Raw genomic sequence first — 17,597 nt, 5'->3', positions numbered from 1 at the left:
CCTCATTCAGCCATGCTAAGCTCACTGGCTGTCCTTGAGCCAGGCATTTTCTTTTAGCCTGTCCCACCTTACAGGATGGTTGAGAGGACCCCTTGGGGTAGCAAGGGAACCGTGTAAGCTCCCTTCCACTCCCTTCCGCTTCATTTGGAGGAAACAAGACTGCTGGATTGCTGACAGCCTGTTACTAGCAAACCAGAATCTCTTCTGAGCCGCTCTCTTCTTTTGCTTGCTCTCCTCCTCCTGCATTATAGGTGAGCTTCCTAGAATCCCACCCACCTCAGCCCACACACCCCACCTGTATCTTGCCAACGTGCCCCAGGTGCCAGGTTTCAGCTCATTCTAGGGGATTTGAGCCTGTTGGCAGGAAGTAAGTTTTGGAAGCCTTTTGAGACAGCCTGTTGATTTCTGAGCTTGGGAACAAACAGTACAAATACTGTGCCCAGTTGAGTCATATTTGGAGAAAGGCTGCCACCTGGTGGTCAACTCACACTGCTAATGGGAATCAAACTCATGACATACAGCAGGAGTTTTTATTGTGGACGATAACTGAACAAGGATTGGGTTGTTAGGGTCCCCCTGGCATGTGTGCACGTTTGGGGGGGGGGTTATTGTGCAACTTGTCATTGATGCACTAATCGTGCATTAGTGGCGGATTTATATTGGACCATCTGCACATCCTTCTGCTTTATTAGTTGTTCTCTGATGTTTCTGTAATGCTACCAAATTATTTCTGCTTGGAAGGGCACCCTTGTTCTATAGTGCAAAAGAAGTGGGATGGAAACACTCACCCCTGGGAACATTTGTGGTGTGGGAAATTATAGGATTTCAGCCAGAAGCTACAGGACAGGCATAGACTGAAAACAAAGCAGCATGTCTGTCCCAAAATACCTGCGGGAACAAGCAGCATTGAAAGCAGGAACTTGTATAACCCCCCCCCCAAAAAAAAAACAACAACCCCAGACCATCCTGAATACACAATGGAAACCATGTCTGGAGAGCCCTTTAGTCATCTATAGGGGTTGTATGGAATAGTATTTGGAAATTATTGAACTAATTGAGTGTGAAGACAGTTGTTGCAGTTGGTTCTTCACCCAGCCTGGCCACCTGCATTGCATACCAGCCGGTCAAACCCCTGGATCATCCATCAGCCTTGCCGCTCCTCTCCCCTCGACTACTGGGTAGGCCACGCTCTCATTTAAGGCAGTGATGGGGAGGACACCCTCCAGGCCTCTTTACCAGGCTCTTGAGATGCTCCCCAGGCAACCCGCCCCCCACTCCTCACCCACTTTTGCCTGGCAAGAATGAGTCCTTGGATTTTAAAAATGCTTTCTGCTTGCCTAGATGGAGAGATGTCAGAATGTGGCCTCAGAAGTCGCCTCTTCTGCTCCCCATGCTTTTGCTTCGATTCCCATCCTCTCCTGCCATGCTCCTCTTCACCCTGAAGGCTGCCCTTCCAAGGTGGCTTAGAAAAACTTCCCCTTTTTAAAGCTATAGAGTGCACATTGATTCATGTCCTTGTCAGTGTTTCTCCTGCCACAATACATACAGGTTTTAAACAGCTGGGAGCTTAGAATGTGGGTGACATGATGGGAGTTCACCCAGAGGCGCCCTCCACACAGGGTTGGATTAAGACCTTTGGAGGAGCTAAGCATTTAAGATTTGGGTGCCCCATATATCTCTAATTCAAAATATAAACAATTTTATTTTTTGAAAGTTGGAAAATAATTTTTATTTTTGTATCCTTCCACTTTATTCATATTTGAAAAATCTCCTCCTACTTTTTCTAATTGCAAACTCTTTGATCAGATCCTCAAAACTAATCTTAGATAACACTTCTATACTTAGTACTGTAGAGATAATGCATCCAGCCTGTTTTGTTGCACAGTTGTTCAGTTGGGAGTTTTAATAAACTTCAGATGAGAAAACGGACGCTCATCTGAGAAATATGTAAACATTAATGCTTAAAATCCAGCAGTGGGAAATGCCCCTGGTTCCCCTTTCCCTTGATGCCCTAAGCAGGTGCTGAATTTGCTTAATGGTTCATCCAGCCCTGGATCTCCGCAGGACCAGCTCTTTTTTCTGCTCCAGAACCTCTTCTCACCCCACTCATGAAAACAAAAGGTTACATTTGCTCTGAATCATGGTAAGGAGGCCTTTAAATTGACCCCAGTGATCTAAATTTTTACAGTCCTCTTCATTCTGAAACAATGCCAAATTCTTTCTAGGACGTATTGTGCATTGCCCACCTAATCCCATGAAGTTCCCCTGGAACACCTGAATGGTACACCTGGCTGCATTATCTATAGATTCTTCCCCCTTCTCTGCTTCCTTAGTCCCATTTTCAATCCCGTTTCTTTCCACCACTGTTTGCTCAATTCCATATCGCATGGGCAGGTCTTGGGCTAAGGCACTTGCTTCTCCTTTAATGCTTGGAGCCATTTGCTCCCTTGCAGGTTTGGGATGTCGGCTGTGTGTTGTTCCTCCTCTGCTGAGCCATGGGATCTCCAGGACAGCTTGAGATGACCCAAACAAAATATTGCTTGAGAACCTCATTTTATTGCCTGTTGCCAAGTTACCTCCATTTGTTCTCCAAGGTTCCATGCAGCCTGTTTATAGCTGCCACATCAACAGAGGCTGGCAACCAAGGTTAGGAGATCTGTGTACACCTGACTGGTACACCTGATTGGCAGAAATAGAGCCAGGAGCTGCAGGGAGAAGCAGTTTCCCTTGCACCAGCTCAATTGCCCAATCTCCCACTGTTCTTGAGGGCACCTTAAGAGGACGAAGGAACCAGGTTTCCATGTGTCAGATACACATGTTCCAAGCAAGGGTGCTAATAATCCCTTACCAGATGACAGAGAACCCTTTATTGCAACTCTTAGGTAGCATATGGCTGTGAGGGCTCCTGGGGCATACTGCTTGGATGGGTGATTAGTGTCTGGGGCACCAAAATGTCATGGGTCAACCTGAATAACGGGATAGGTCTGTCCCATTCACTTTTGGATACATGCTGTCAGGGGGTGGAACCAGTTGGATCTGGCTGACTGGTAACGATGCCTAACCCCACATGTCATCCTCAAGTGTCTGGGGATGGAGAAGCCTGAGACCCTCAAAATGCTGATGGACTCCAACTCCCATCAATCCCAGCCAGCAAGGCCAGTGGTCAGGGACAATGGGAGTGGCAGTCTTCTCCTTATCTTTGCTCCTCCACAAGCATGCTGACCTCATGGCAAGGTTCCCTCTGATAGCCAGGGTTTCCAAACTGTTGTCCACGAACCACCAGTGGCCCACAAGCTTCATTCAGGTGGTCCATGGCATGTTCATGGATGTGTGGTTTAAGATGGGAGATGGCACATCCAGCGTATTAAACATTCGTCTTGGTTATTAATTGTATTCTTGTGGCTTCTTTCATTTCTTATTTATTTATTTAATAAAAAGTATACCCTGTTTGATTGTTTTTTTTTAAGTGGTTTACAAAGAGAATAAAACAATAAAAGTAGCAGTAAAAACAGCAAAAACAATATTTTAAAACGTTTAAAAGAAAAAACCCGCAACTGAAACCAATTTAGAACATACACCAACGTTCTACACGTCTGGGTAGGCAGGTACCAAAAAGAGATCAGCGAAGATGCCTGCCTGCTCTCAATAGGCCGGAAGTTCCAGAATGTTGTCGTTTATTGTATTACAGTCTGGATTCTATGGAATTGCAGCTGCTGCTACAACAGGCAGAAAAATCATGAAGTGGTCTGCCAAGATCCTCAGCAATGTTCAAGTGCTCTAGGGTGGGGGAGGGGATTCTGGGAACCCCTGGCCCAGATGCCCTCCTCTCAGATCCCAGATGTACAAGAACTAGTTGTGGTTTAATGACCCTTTGCACACACCAAAAGAAGGAACCTTATTACATTTATTCAAATATTAAACGTCTGCATCTCAGCACTGAAAATATTTTCTGGGGTTGAGCCCTGGTTGAAATTAAAATCTGAGTGATCATAAAAAATGGAGTCTCTTTATTTCACTTTAGCACAACAGGGTTATATCTAATGCAACTGATACTCAGGATGGAGTCATTGAGACACAGCTCATTTAGTCCATTAGTTTCAATAGGTCTACTGTTAGCAAAACATAATTGGATACCACCCATAGAGTCCAAGATATGTATGTCTTATTGGCTGTAATAAAAAAAATCACCCCCCTTTTTTTCCTGTATACTAATTGCAATTTGAGATAGGACATACAGGAATATTCAGAATTGCATTTGCCCTACCTCTCGACATTTGGAAGCAAAGGCATAAGGTTAAACATTAATGGAGATTTCCCCCTCTCAGTATCACATGAAAGATGCTATATTAGCAGTAGAATATCACCATGATGTTAGTATCGCCAATTGCTGCTAGAAACCCCTGTTTTGCCACTGTGTTAAATTATTGTTCCAACAACCTTTAGGTTATTATCCTAAAGTATCAAAGTTATTGAACTTTTGATATGTAACTTCACTTATTTTCTTAAAATTGTGTTTGTTTTTAGAAATGAGAGTGTTTGTGCAGAAACCTTGCAGTTCAAATGAAAAGAATTGGGCTTGGAAGGCCGCCTTTGCCAACCTGGAGCGCTTCAGATGTTTTGGACATTCACAGACCCTCCAACATTCCTCAGGTGAAAATAGGGACTTTTCTCACTCCCCCAAATGACCCTCCTTGGCCCCTCATTTTTGTCTCCCACCCCCCACAGAGCATTTCCTATCAGAAGGGCAAGTGCCACCACAACTTCACCAATGGGACGCCGCACACATGTCCTCCCCCCAGGGGTGCAGGCTTGAAGAAAATATGGGGGGGGCAGGTAAGTCCTGCCCCATATAATCAATTACATAACACGACACACAAACACCATTTGAATGGCAATGCCCATCAACGTTGTGGGGGGCTGACTCCCTTTAATATTTTATTGGGGGAGCCGAAGGGACCCAGTGGTGTAGTGGGAGGTGCAGGGGGCATGGCCCTGGGCGCAACCAGTTGCCCCCACACAGGGGCTGGCTTCTACAGGGATCCCTGCCCCACCCCAGCGAAGGCAGGAGAGCAGCCCAGGCCCACCGTGAGTGGGCATGGAGAGAGGGAGGCGGGCAAGGGGCAACCACAGCATGGCTTGGCCTGGCGCTCCTCTCTGTGGGCATGGGATGGATTTGTCTGCCAAGAGTCACATTGGCCAGCTGGGCTCCCCACTGCATGGTCAAGCAGGCTGCCCAGTGTGGCCCCCCCTTGACTCTGGTGGGGGGAGCGCTCCAGTGGCGGCTTACCCACCCTGGGTGCTGGCCACCCACACTATGCCGCTAAAGGAACCTTGGCCCTTAGGGGTTGCCTCCTATGCCTTCACCGTGCTGAGAAAACCTCTCAATCCCTATTTTATTTTATTCTTTGGTAGATTTACAAAAATAAAAGCACACACTAATAAATAAATTTCAGAAAGGGGCAAGATGCACAAAGTGGACACACAAAGCATTCTTTTACACAATGTCCTCTGCCTGCACCTCAGAGCCAGCCCATTATCTGAGGCAGCAGCAGCAGCAGCCTCTCCTTCTCCTCGCCCGTTCTCCAGCAGCTGCTGGGAGCTGCCCAGGGAGGAGGCCAGCGGTGGCAGTCCTGGAGAGGCCACAGAGAGACCACGGGGTGCTCCCTCACAGCCACCACCCCTGCTGCCGCTGCCCAGGACAAGCAGCACCAACTCATCTGCCTCCCTGAGCTTGGTGGCAGCGGGACTGACAGGGAAAATAGGGACATCCCAGGATGGCTTTCATAATTCTGAGAATCTCCCAGGAAAAAAAGGACACTTAGAGGGTATGCAGTCGTGCTGGCTGGGGCTGCTGGGAGTTGTAAGCCAAAACATCTGGAGGGCACCTGGTTGGCAAAGGCTGGGTCAAAGCCTCCGACTAAAAGACAAGAGAGCAGCTGTTTCCCCCACCCCACATGCCTTCCCCACACTCCTTGGAGTTAACCTCCCATGTTCCCTTATATGCTTACAACCCACCGACTTGTTTTATGGCCTTCAGAATACCAAAGTGGAAAATAGCACCCCAAGTGAGCTGACTCAACAGGTGTTGGGGGGTGACCGTGGAGCAAATGTCTCTCCCCCTGCCTTCCACAGAATCCAGAACTTCACTTCCGCTTCGCTTGGGCTTGGTGGCCTTTCAGCTGCTCTCGTCCTCGCCCTGACCTTTGATGCCGCTGGGCTTTGCCGCAGATACTGGCTCCTCTCCCAAAGGGGCAGGTGCGGCAGACTCCCCTGAATGCAACCTATTGTGAAGGCCTCTGGCCCGACAGCAAGCTCTGGCAGGATGCACAAATGGAATGAGCCGCAAGTTATGCAGGCGGGTTCCACAAGGCAGGCTAATGTCAGCTGGGAGAAGAGCTTGGGACAGATGGAAGCTCAGCGTGGTGGTTCAGTATTGTTATTTCCTAGTGAATTCTCTTCAGCTCTCATGCAGGGGTAGAAACTGCCTTGGAATTACTAGGCTGCAAATCCTGTGCCCGTTTACCAGGAAGTAAGCTACATTGTAAGCTCCACTGAAATCAATCTGTCCATAATTTATTTACTTAAGACATTAATATATTAAGTCATTCACATTTCTAAGCAGTGTACAAAAATACAGACCACAGAAAACGAAACAAAAAAATAAAAGGTTTGTCATAAAACTGAACACTATCTTAAAATGCCCGCTGGAACAAGAAAGGCTCAGCAAGAAGGGGGTCTGTCTGATCTCAGTTGGGAGAGACTTCCACCTGCTTGAGCTCACCACACGGGGTGCACAAATTCTGGGAGTTGTGAGCCGCACTCTTCACTTTGAGGGACCGCCAAAAGAGACTCTTCACAATATCTCAGTGATCGGGATAAGAAATAAGGTGTCCTCAAGATATCCTGGACCCAAATTGTGAAGGGTCTTGTAAATTAATACAAGAACCTTGAACCCAGCCCAGTAGCAATGGGACGTGCTTCAGAGCAGGAATGCTTAGGACTGCTCTGTTGGGACTTTGCACCTGTAGAGTCTCATGCTGTTGAGAATCTTTGCTTTGAAAACGTTAGCAATGGTGTGAAATAAGAGCTGACACAAATATTTGCAGGTGTGTGAAACTTGCTGAAATTTCTAGTTTTGGTGCTCATTTCAAACTCAGCATTTTACTTCATGTTTTTTGAATGTGAAAATTAGCTTCACATTAAAGTGCTTTATACTTGTTAGCATTGTTCTGGCAAGCATGAAATATAAAATGTCATAAGCTGTCAGCGGCCAAGTATGGAATACTAAGGCATGACATCTATCAATTTATACCCGGCATGGTAATTGGCCAGAGTGTCCAACAGAGGCCAGGCAAACCCAGGTTCAAAACAGCACTCAGTCACCAATAGTCAGCATGGATTTCTGAAAAATAAGTCATGTCAGACGAACCTGATCTCATTTTTTGACAGAATTACAAGCCTGGTAGATGAAGGGAACGCAGTGAATGTAGCCTACCTTGATTTCAGCAAGGCATTTGACAAGGTGCCCCATGATATTCTTGTAAAGAAGCTGGTAAAATGCGGTCTTGACTATGCTACCACTCAGTGGATTTGTAACTGGCTGACTGACCGAACCCAAAGGGTGCTCATCAATGGTTCCTCTTCATCCTGGAGAAGAGTGACTAGTGGGGTGCCACAGGGTTCTGTCTTGGGCCCGGTCTTATTCAACATCTTTATCAACGACTTGGATGATGGACTCAAGGGCATCCTGATCAAATTTGCAGATGACACCAAACTGGGAGGGGTGGCTAACACCCCAGAGGACAGGATCACACTTCAAAACGACCTTGACAGATTAGAGAACTGGGCCAAAACAAACAAGATGAATTTTAACAGGGAGAAATGTAAAGTATTGCACTTGGGCAAAAAAAATGAGAGGCACAAATACAAGATGGGTGACACCTGGCTTGAGAGCAGTACATGTGAAAAGGATCTAGGAGTCTTGGTTGACCACAAACTTGACATGAGCCAACAGTGTGACGCGGCAGCTAAAAAAGCCAATGCAATTCTGGGCTGCATCAATAGGAGTATAGCATCTAGATCAAGGGAAGTTATAGTGCCACTGTATTCTGCTCTGGTCAGACCTCACCTGGAGTACTGTGTCCAGTTCTGGGCACCACAGTTCAAGAAGGACACTGACAAACTGGAACGTGTCCAGAGGAGGGCAACCAAAATGGTCAAAGGCCTGGAAACGATGCCATATGAGGAACGGCTAAGGGAGCTGGGCATGTTTAGCCTGGAGAAGAGGAGGTTAAGGGGTGATATGATAGCCATGTTCAAATATATAAAAGGATGTCACATAGAGGAGGGAGAAAGGTTGTTTTCTGCTGCTCCAGAGAAGCGGACATGGAGCAATGGATCCAAACTACAAGAAAGAAGATTCCAGCTAAACATTAGGAAGAACTTCCTGACAGTAAGAGCTGTTCGACAGTGGAATTTGCTGCCAAGGAGTGTGGTGGAGTCTCCTTCTTTGGAGGTCTTTAAGCAGAGGCTTGACAACCATATGTCAGGAGTGCTCTGATGGTGTTTCCTGCTTGGCAGGGGGTTGGACTCGATGGCCCTTGTGGTCTCTTCCAACTCTATGATTCTATGATTCTAGGATTCTAGGATTCTAGGATGCGTCCATCACTATCTCTCAGCCAAGGGTGGTTCTGAGCATGTATGCTACCAAGAGCCAGTGGCAATGGGGGGGCGGAGAGCAGGCGGGGGCAGGGCTGGTGTGTGTCCTGGGGGCGTGGTGCCCAGCACAGGCAGGGGGGCAGCCACGATGGCACCCCACCAGGATCGCGCTGCCAGGGGCGGTGCGCTCCCCCCGCACTCCTCTTCCTCTGCCACTGCCAAGAGCTCCTGGGAGGAAGAACAGGGTGCAAGCATAATTTTAAAAAGACGAAACTTGGTTGGTCTCATGCCCGTCAGTTTGGAAGCAAATGGGGCCATGTGCTTAAAATACACCGTAAAACAAAGGCTGACACTGTGAGGGCCATTGCATTCTTGCACTGTGGCTCTGGGAGAGACTGTGCTGGGGGGATGGAGATGGAGGCGGGAGGCAGGGAGACAACTAGAGCGTGGAGCTGAAAGCCACCACTTCCCCTTTTCTAAAAAAGATGCGTTAGGAAGTTGGCAGATTAACGCAATGCTATATACAATCTGTATACAACTACTCCACTTGGGTCAGGAACAGATTGTGATGGATATAGCAGTGGGATTAGGTCATTTCACTTGTCTCCGACCACACCCTCCCTCATATTCTACTTACAGTGGTGCCCCGCAAGACGAATGCCTCGCAAGATGGAAAACCCGCAAGACGAAAGGGTTTTCCGTCTGCAGAGGCGCTTCGCAAGACGAATTTCCCTATGGGCTTGCTTTGCAAGACGAAAAATGACGAAAAAAATCGAATTTTGTTTTGCTCCAAAACCCCTTATTCTGAATCGCTAAGCTGCTAAAAGCATTTTAGCAGCAAAACCGCTAATCCCCCCCCCTAAAAAAGCCGTTTTTAGCCCTTTTTTAGCCAATAGTGCTAATAGCGCTACTCCGTCAATGGGCTTGCTTCGCAAGACGAAAAAACCGCAAAAAAAACCTATTTATTAGCCATGAGACTAGGCATTAAAGAGCCCAGAATCAGTTGGGAGACCAACACCTGTACCCCAGACCACCTACCAACTCGAATACCACTTCAGCTAAAATGAAAAACAAGGCAGTCCACCTTCAAACCAGTGCAAAGGAGAACTTTATTTTTTGTTAACTTGCTCTATGTACTCATGGAAATCAGGACAAATGCTTGTCGCCTAACTGCTGCCTAAACAAAACAAAGGCTCAGTAAAGACAGGATGTAATCTAACACCCACATCATCTCTGTGCAAGGAAATGAGAGGAAACACTGAATAAAACGGCCATGGGAGAAGTCTTTGTTAATGTTGGTGGCATTTGTTGAATAGTGGGTAGACATGGCAGACGACACAGCGATTTCTCCAAAGCAGCTCTTTATTTTGTAAGCTGGAACAGAACTGAACAGCAAACAGCTCAGCCGGCCTGCTTTTATAGGCAGCCGGCTGTCAACATTGTAGCAACAACAACCCAGGGTTTCCCGCCTAAAATAACTGACCTGGACCTGAGTGAAAACTATCTACAGTATCCCCCTGCTGGCCCAGGGTGAGAACATCAGTACATAACAGCATTTGTATCTTATTTGTAATGCAAATGGACAATCTTGAAAATATGTGACTTCTTTCCCCTCTAGTGGCTGATCTAAGTAGTTGTATAATTATTGTTATTTGCAAAATAGTGTCATGAACAGTACAGGTGGCGACCATTTTGTGTGGTGGTTTTGTTCCTGGCCCCCACGTGTGTTGGTGGAGCATGCATAAGCCCAGCCTCTTATGCCCCACCCCTGTTCTGCTCTCTTTTGGTTCCAAAAGGACCCACGTGTTGGCTGTCACGCATCAACTGAACGCACACAAAATAGTCACTCCCTGTACTCAGTGTTTTATTCCATTTCCCAAGAAACTCAAGACAGAATACAAAGTTTTCCCCTGCCCATTTTATCCTCCCAACAACTCTTTGAGAAAGGCTAGGCTTAGAGAGATTGTCTCCCTGGCCCAAGGTCACTCAGGACTGGTTGGGTCTTCGCTGAGTGGGGAATTGGAATCCAGCTCTTCCTTATCCTTGGCTCATACTCTTACAAAGCCTTTGCCAACCAGATGCCCTCCATGCTGGCAGGCTGGGGTTGAGGGACTGCCAGTACTGCAGACTGAAATGCTTGAGTGGGCATATATAGGGTAAGGCCATTGTGCAAGGAAACCATAGCTGTCAATTTACAGATTTGAAAATAAGGGACCAGCAGCCAAAATAAGGGACCTGCAGCCTCACATGTTCCAGGCACTCCAGTCTTCCTGTCCTCCTGCAGTCTGGTCAAACTCATGCTGGTAGCCACGAGAACACTGTCCAACCAACTTTGTAACCAGAGGTTCAACTGAATAGAATCTGAATCACATGCACCACAAGGCCTATGCAGCCTCAACTTAAGATGGCTCCCCAGCCTAGCAAAGTTTGCAGCAGCACGTGCAACAAAATGGCGTCCAGCATTCAAAAAAAACCCTCAGCTTGCATTAACTAGCCACACACAAGGCATGCAAGCTCCACCACCCCCAGTCGTTCTTAGACTTCTTATTGGGTGAGCAACACAGCCAATCAACACAGTTGGAGCCTCCCTCCTCCCTGGCTGGCAGGGAGGGAGGGAGAGGGGCTGCTTCCTTTGAAATTTAAGGGACATCATTTAAGGGACATTTAAGGGACATCCATCAATAAGGGACAGCAGCGGGACATGGCGCTGGAATAAGGGACACTTCAAATAAGGGACACTTGACAGCTATGAAGGAAACTGGTCGCAAGCTCATCTGCAAGTCACCAGCTGTTCCTTTTAGCTAAAGATGTTGGGAGTTGATTGATCCTGGGGCTTTCTGCAAGCAAAGCATTTGTTCTGTTACTTCCTCCCCATACAATGCATATCAGTGTTTAGAAATAAATTAAAAAATTGTCCAGAAGCACCTTCAAAAAGGAATTAGCTCAAGTTCAACATGGCCAAAAAGGGAACTCATCCCAGTTCATATCTGTTCCTTTAATGAGCTGGTTCAGTGCACATTCAGCTCACAGTTAAGTTCAAGGTCATTCAAATGATGCTTGGCAATAGAAAATAGCATTCAGAATGTTACAAGCTGCTCTACTGAGTGGAATGTGAATTGTTTAGTTTATCCCCCCCCCCCAAAAAATTGTTCTTTAAGTTTAAAGGCCCAAAGAGTTTAAAGAGAGGGGGAAACCCCACATGTGAGATAACTGAAGATCAATTAGAAATAATTTAAAGTTCAACCCCCAAAATGAACTTAATTCATGTTCAGTTCAACAAGCGACTATGGAAACTACTATCAGGTGTAGTTAAGTATTTTTGAACTTATCCAGTGAACTTTGTTAAACCGAACTAGTTCATTCCACGTGTTGTATGGGGTAGATCCATGCACAGGGGCCCAACACTAAAAATATTACTTTTTGATTACCAAGATAGGTATTACTTTTTGATTACCAAGATAGGTAAGATGTCTGGAGGCAAATCAGGGCTGACCAAGTGTTGGGGATTTTCAAATGGCATTCATCTCAGTGAAGACTAGGTAGGAAAACTTCCTGCTCACAACTGAGTCCAGTGGGACAGATCCCAAAAGCTAACACCTTTAGGATATATATAAAAAATAAATAATAATAATAATAATTGTCCAGTAGCACCTTAGAGACCAACTAAGTTTGTTCTTGGTATGAGCTTCCGTGTTCTCATATCAAGAACAAACTTAGTTGGTCTCTAAGGTGCTACTGGACAATTTTTTAATTTTTTTTCAAAAAAAAAATATCTATTTCTACTGCATCAGACCAACACGGCTATCTACCTGAATCTAGAACCATTATTTATTTAATGGCAATTATTTATCCATTTTTAAATATCTATATCTCATCCTTCCACTTAAAGAAAAGTATTCAATGTGACTTGTGACATACCTTTTGATAGCACAACCATGATTAATAAAATTTATCAATATATGCAATCTCACTTTAAATTTCTGAAGTGTTGATGTGCCCTCTAGTGGACAGATGTACAACAGCACCTTATTTCAAAGGAGGAGGGAATTCTTAGGAAAATTTGTGACAGCTCAGAAGAAGGGACAGAATGACTTTTATAGAATTTAGACTATATTAAAATTAACATAGAGGGACGCAGGTTACGCTGTGGTCTAAACCACAGAGCCTAGGGCTTGCTGATCAGAAGATCGGTGGTTCGAATCCCCGCAACGGGGTGAGCTCCCATTGCTCGGTCCCTGCTCCTGCCCACCTAGCAGTTTGAAAGCACGAAGTGCAAGTAGATAAATAGGTACCGCTCCGGCGGGAAGGTAAACGGCGTTTCCGTGAGCTGCTCTGGTTCGCCAGAAGCAGCTTAGTCATGCTGGCCACATGACCCGGAAGCTGTACATCGGCTCCCTCGGCCAATAAAGTGAGATGAGCGTCGCAACCCCAGAGTCGTCTGTGACTGGACTTAACGGTCAGGGGTCCCTTTACCTTAAAATTAACAAAGTAGCATTCAACAGAGAGAAATTTAAATTTATACGTTTAGGCAAAAATCAGATGCATAGTTATAGGGTGGTGGAGACTTGGCTTAGCAGCAGAACATGTGAAAAAGATCTCAGAATTATAGGAAATCTCAAGCTGAATATGAGTCAGCCATGAGATGCAAATGCAAAACAAGCCTAATGTGATTTTGTCTGCATTAAGAGAACCATAATTTTGAAGTCGTGGAAAATAATTCCACTTTATTCTGTCTGTTCATACTTCAGACGGGGACCTGCTTTAGGCACCATATTTTAAAAAGAATATAAAGGAACAGGTTCAAAGAGGGGCAATGAAAATGATCAGATATGTGAAAAACAAGTTCTGTGATAAATGGATGGGGGAGCTAGGTATATTTAGCGTGGCATAAAGAATAATCAGAAGGTGGTGCTCTTCAGAATTGTCATATAGAAGACTGGCATAGCTAAAAGACAAACATGTTCCATCAATGGGTATTAATGACATTTGGTGTCTAGTGGCTAATTATAATGCAGCATTCCCTGTTGATTGTCTCATCACTGCTGTTTTAAAAAGCCACTGTGGTTTGTTTGTTTTTTGCATACCTTCTTGGTCTAATTTAATTATCACTATCCATACAGTTCGCATTTCATTCCCACAGCAACCAACTTGATGTGGAAAATGTTTCTTGATGGGAGAAAGTTTCAAAAGCTTTGCTGCAAGAATGTAACATAAGAAAAGTCTGCTGAATCAGTACACTGGTTCATCTCTGTTCACACAACCAGATGTCCTTATTTGAAACCAAGCAAAACCTGAGTACAACACTATCCCTAAATGTGAAATTTAGATGTTTTGGCCCAGTGTGCATCAATTTATACTTGCTTACTTTGAATTGCATCTGTCTAATTCTGGAGAGATCCTTTTGGAGCTTTTTGTTTTTACCACCCTGATTGTTTATTGGAGCTTATTTTGATTATTGTTGGGATAAGTTGCAGAGGCCGGAACCTTATGGTTTGAATACTTCATACTCCTTCCTCTCAGCTTGTCATCTCTAGGCTCCAATGTCGTCTCCACAAAACGTAGCAAGTATGTTATCAGCATACTCATCCACCGTCAGTAGCCTTGGATCTGATGGGGTTAGATCAAGAATGGAAAAAGACTCCTCAATGTCCATTTCCTTCTGTCTCTTTCTCCTCTGGGGGTGGGTAGAAGGCACCAAAAAGAGCAAAGGTAGGAAAAGATAGAAGAGAAGGAAGAAAAAATAATGAAAGAATGAAAGGAGAGAAGTAAAAAGGACTTCCAATTCTCCGTCTGTCAGTTGCATATGGGGCATTGTGTCCATGGATGGGTCACTACTCTGCACTCACCTCCTGCTAATCAGGAGTTACATCCAAATTAGTGACATGCAGCAACAAAGGTGCTTGGTGGGCTTCCTAATTTAGTTCAGAAGCATGTTTCATCTATCATAACTTGGGACAGCCTCACTATTAATGACTGCAGAAGTGCAAATACATCCTATTAATGCAACAGCAACATAGCCATCCTATGCTTCCAAGGAAGACCAACACTTCAGCAAAGTGGTCTGGTAAGACACCTTTTGCTGGATATATCTTTATTCAGGAGTTAATCCTGCAGAACTCTGCACTCCCTAGGCATGGCTGCCGGGAATAGGGAGTTTCTGTGCTGGGTGCTTTCCAGAGTGTCCAAAGCACTTCCCTTGCACTCCTTCACTTGTACACTATCCCACCTTAAAATTGTTGCCTTTTTATTGAAGCAAACCACCTCAAGTGAGTTTCCCCCTCCATAATGGCAGCCTGTAAATATTTTAAATAAATTAGTAAGTTGAGGTGCTGCTCTTCCGTTTTTAGGAAGCTTTGCAAATATTTCCTTTTATAATTGAGAATTTGTTATAGAGTTATTTTTGACAGAGCTGGACACAGAACAGGAGGTTGTAGCTTAGTTTGTTTGGTTTAATGAATTAGTTTGAATGAATTATTTACCCTTTTTAGTTTTATTTTTCCTTTTTAGTTTTATTTTTGTTGGTGTGATAAGTTGCCATGATGTATATATGGAAAGTTGGCATATAAACAATTTAACTGTATAAATAATAATGGGGGGGGGGGGAATATTCCCACCCTGTGCATGTCAGGCAGAGGCTGAGAGTTTTATGTCACCTCTTATGTGAGGTGGAATTCAGGGTCTCCCAATTCCCAGCTCTGCCCCTTATCTGGCAGGGTGATATAGTGGGCAGAGCATCACACTAAAACCTGGGAGACCAGAGTTCAAATCCCCACCTAGCCATTAGGGCTGTTCATAAAAAACCTTTTTTTGAAAGGTCTTATCTTACTGCAATAGGGATTATACAGCTATATCTAAAATTTCATGCATATCAGTTAATATCTTGACCCTCTTCCACTGAATTGAAATTTCAGCCTTCATGACATAGGAAAACGGCCAAGTAAACAGCTATTTTCACCACTTCAGCTTTATTTTGCAGGAATTGCATTTTTTAAAAGAACAATAAAAGATGCAGAATACAAATTGATACAACACCAGTACTTTTTTTTTTAAAAAAAAAAACACCTTTTAATGATGATAGTATTGATGTTTAAATCCAAATGTGACTCATACGATCCTACAACATTATTATTTCTACATTTAAGCAACTGGATATGTGAATATTGAATACCAACTTTTATTATGACATAACTTAATACTAATAATGACATGTAAAGTTACATTTACATTACTTCAAGAACAAATTAAAAAATAAAGCTGTGAATGTGAACTATTTTTGGACAAAATCCTTCGATTCCTGTTTCGGGTATTTGGCCCAATTCTCCATTGATGTCTTTATAGTTGCATCACATCACTTCATACCAACTACATTCTGGCTTGCTTTTGTCACCTCGACAGCTCTCTCCACCATTTATGTGTGACACTTAAATTTAGGTCTTAATTAATAAGTCTTAAAAAATAAGTCTGAATTATTTGCAGGACAAATATCTTCCTCTATTGTTTCAACTTTATCTTCACCACAGTCACCAGTATCAACAATATCAACATTATCAGCAGCAACAATTTGAAAGTGAGATTCTCGTTGTTGTCATTCCTGTGCAGCCCTGGTTCCCTCTGCTTTCTTACTTAACTCTTTCTGCTGTTGTTTCCTGGTAGCCTTTATCCACTGTACTACTTATGGTCATCTTCCGAACGGATCGCTGATCTTTGAGAAATTCACTTTCTATCTTTGGCACATTCTCATTGTCAACAACTTCGAACAAACAGGAAATTCCTTTCAGAAACACATCTTTCTTATTTTTGAAGAAGTCTGAAAGATCATAGGGATTTGGACACTTTGGATTCTTATACCTTCTGGCAGCTGGTATTCTGATTATGCTTTGACGCTTTTCATACACTTTCAGAACACGGGCCTTAATTGTGTCTTTTCGGACTGTTGGTATGGATGCATGTTTGTAAACACTTTCAACTTTTGACACAACAATCTCTGCAATAATAGAATTGTCTGGTTCCTTTTTTGCAGAGTTTTCAATCATCCATTTTTGTTTCTCATGCAAGAAGCACTTAGCAATATCCAATTCTGTTGGAAGTACGCTTACAGGCAAATCGGCCGGCTGACCAAACGCCAGTTGATCTGTAGATATTCTTGTGGCTATTGATGGTGAAGCTGCCATTATCTAATAGTCTATTGCTCTCACTCCTTAAATGTCTTTCACTTAATACAGTCCTCAGACTCTTCAATCAAAATATTAGAGTTGCACACCTGTGAACAAGACAGAATATTAATATTTTGAGATATAATAAGAGAAAAACATATATTGAAAATAGCTGGGATAAAGGAAATCATATTCAGCATCTTGTTCTTAAAAAAAATGCAATTCCTACAAAATAAAGTTGAATTGGTCATAAAGTGATGAAAATAGCTGTTTACTTGGCCGTTTTCCTATGTCATGAAGGCTGAAATTTCAATTCAATGGAAGGTCAATATATTAACTGATATGCATGAAATTTTAGATATAGCTATATAATTCCTATTGTAGCAAGACCTTTGCGGCAGACTTTTTTTTAAAAAAAGTTTTTTTTATGAGCCACCCTACTAGCCATGAACCTCATTGTAATTGGGCCCCTCGCTCTCTGCCTAACCTACCTCACAGGGTTGTTGTGGGAATAAATGGGGAGAAGCACACATGCCCCCTATTATTATTCCTGTAATAAACCCACCAGATACTTTTTCAGCTCACAGGACGCCCCACCAAGCATGTGTATGTATAGAAGGGCAGGATAGATAGCAAGGATGCAATGCCTTGCGCATTTTCCTGGGAGTAAGTTCCTCTCTCACTTGACGCCCAACCGGGCTGCGCCGAGGCGCTGGGCGCAAAGAGAGCCGTTTCCTCAGAAGGACCTTGGTGGGGCTTCCTTCCAGGGAAGAAGGCGCGGCAGGG

At 44.2% G+C, this 17,597-nt stretch overlaps 2 long non-coding RNA genes across 2 annotated transcripts in view; one reads left to right on the top strand and one right to left on the bottom strand.

Annotated features, from left to right (window-relative positions):
- The window catches only part of LOC310685075, a 129,064-nt gene that overhangs the window by 4,983 nt on the left and 106,484 nt on the right, over positions 1-17,597 (top strand). The gene's annotated exons all lie outside the window — the stretch shown is intronic.
- On the bottom strand, positions 15,683-17,437 carry LOC310685063. Its single transcript, XR_014515036.1, has 2 exons — positions 17,303-17,437; positions 15,683-16,918 (listed from the first exon to the last, which is right to left on the bottom strand). It is a non-coding gene; the product is annotated as an uncharacterized lncRNA (long non-coding RNA).

The sequence above is a fragment of the Podarcis tiliguerta genome (genome assembly GCF_965153285.1).
Source record: "Podarcis tiliguerta genome assembly, chromosome: 8".
Taxonomy (NCBI): domain Eukaryota; kingdom Metazoa; phylum Chordata; class Lepidosauria; order Squamata; family Lacertidae; genus Podarcis; species Podarcis tiliguerta.
The sequence above is the reverse complement of the archived record's forward strand: the minus strand, read 5'-3'. Positions and strand labels throughout refer to the sequence as shown.